Source organism: Humulus lupulus, chromosome 1 (assembly GCF_963169125.1).
Source record: "Humulus lupulus chromosome 1, drHumLupu1.1, whole genome shotgun sequence".
NCBI classification, from domain to species: domain Eukaryota; kingdom Viridiplantae; phylum Streptophyta; class Magnoliopsida; order Rosales; family Cannabaceae; genus Humulus; species Humulus lupulus.
Window position 1 is genome coordinate 281,118,906 of NC_084793.1, and position 2,024 is coordinate 281,120,929.

A 2,024-nucleotide genomic window follows, 5' to 3' on the forward strand; every position below is an offset into this window, starting at 1 on the left:
ATGCATGCATATAACATCATATTATAATATAATTCTCATAAACATGCATATTATCATTTAATGGCATACTTAAACAGTTATGGCTCCCCCGGCCTACTATCCAGCCATTAAACTGTATTAGGGATTCCGGGGCATTACAATCACTTACAAAGGACCCAAATTCGCACTTAGCTAATTTCCTGGAGCTATGTTCGACATTTAAATACAATGGGATGAGCGATGATGGTATCAGGCTGAGATTATTTCCGTTCTCGCTATGAGATAAAGCAACTAGAGATGGTTGAATTCTCTATCGGCCAACTCCATTATTACTTGGGAGGAACTCGCTCAGAAGTTTCTTGCTAAGTTTTTCCCTCCATTAAAAGCTGTAAGGTTGAGAGCTGAGATTAATAATGTCTTTCAAATAGAAGGTGAATCTTTATATGATGCATGAGAAAGGTTTAAGGAGTTATTGCGAAGATGTGCCCATCACGGTATTGAAAAATGGATGTTAGTTCATAATTTTTAAAGGGTTTTATGGTACTACTTGCACAATTATAAATGTTACAGTGGGAGGTGCTTTTATGAGTAAGAGTGCCAATGAGGCTTACGAGTTGATGGAGGAGATGGCTATGAATAACTATCAGTGGCCTAGTGAGTGTGGAGGAACTAGAAATGTGGTTTGAGTTCATGAGTTAGATGCAATTATAGCTTTTACAACTTAGGGAACAACTTTGACTAGAGATTTGTAGTAGAATAGTATTCCAACTCAAGCCATGCAAGTGCAAGTAAGATGTGATAATTGTGGGGGTCCTTACCCTTTTGATCAGTGTATGGCAGTTGATATGAATAATTCAGTTCCTATGGAGCAAGTGAATATGATGGGAAGTTTCAATAGGCAACTCAATAACCCTCTTCAACACATATAATCTAGGGTGGCGAAATCATCTTAACTTTTCTTTTAGCAATAAGCAAGAAATTTAGCAGTCCATGCCTTCCGTTCAACCACCGACATCACAGCCACCTAAGCCATATATTATTCATTCTTAATAAATTAAGCTATCTATATCATTCTTACATAGCCTTTGTTAGAGTTAGTTGTAATTCTATTAGTATACCTGTAATTAGTTAGGTTAGTTGTTAATTTGTTATTAGCTCTAACTAACTCTAGCTTAGTATATATACTTGTAATTACCTATTTTTATTTATGAGAATCAGATTATACTTTCCATATTTCCAATTCTCTCACATGGTATCACATCCATTGATTCTCACAATCCTTCTCTTGTGTTTTCCCCTCTTTTCGTTGCCCTAGAATTTCCTCTCTCTCTCTCTCGTTATTCTACGGTTCTCTTCCTTGTTTGTGCTAATGACGAATCCAGTGATCTCCTCTTCTTCTCCGGCTGGATCTTCAACTCAGACATTTGCTCCAGTGATCTTTACTCACAATCTCTCCGTCAAACTTGATGATAACAACTTCCTTCTCTAGCGTCCACAAGTCTTAGGTGCAATTCGTGGTCACAAGCTCCATGACTACATCGACAAAGATTTCAAAATCCCTCTGAAATTTCTCACAGAAGATGATCAAACCAATCGAAAATTCAATTCTACGTACACAGAGTGGGAGCAACAAGATCAACTCATTTATACTCGGCTTCTATAGTCAATGACCGAAGGGAATCTCACGCGTGTTGTTGGATCTGAGAGTTCCGCTCAAGTTTGGCAAGTTCTGGAGACCTATTTGACTACTCAAATTGGTGCCAATATAGATTGATTCAAAACTCAACTCCAAAATTTCAAGAAAGGTTCGCTCTCTCTCTCAATGCTTATCTTCTCCAGGTCAAGTCTCTCGTTGATCGTCTTCGCTCCATTGGTCATACTCTCACTGTCAAAGAGCATATTACAAATATCTTTGATGGCTTACCTCCTGATTATAACACATTTGTTATCTTGGTTAATTCTCATGCTGATCCTTATTCGGTTGCCGAGATCGAGTCTCTTCTTTTATCTCAAGAACATTGTCTAGAGAAACAAGGAACTGAACT

At 37.8% G+C, this 2,024-nt stretch overlaps 1 non-coding gene across 1 annotated transcript; it reads right to left on the minus strand.

Moving 5' to 3' along the window:
• Positions 1-370: 370 nt before the first annotated feature.
• LOC133813221 (small nucleolar RNA R71) lies at positions 371-477 on the minus strand. Its single transcript, XR_009884257.1, has one exon. It is a non-coding gene; the product is annotated as a small nucleolar RNA R71 (small nucleolar RNA).
• Between the last annotated feature and the right edge of the window lie 1,547 nt (positions 478-2,024).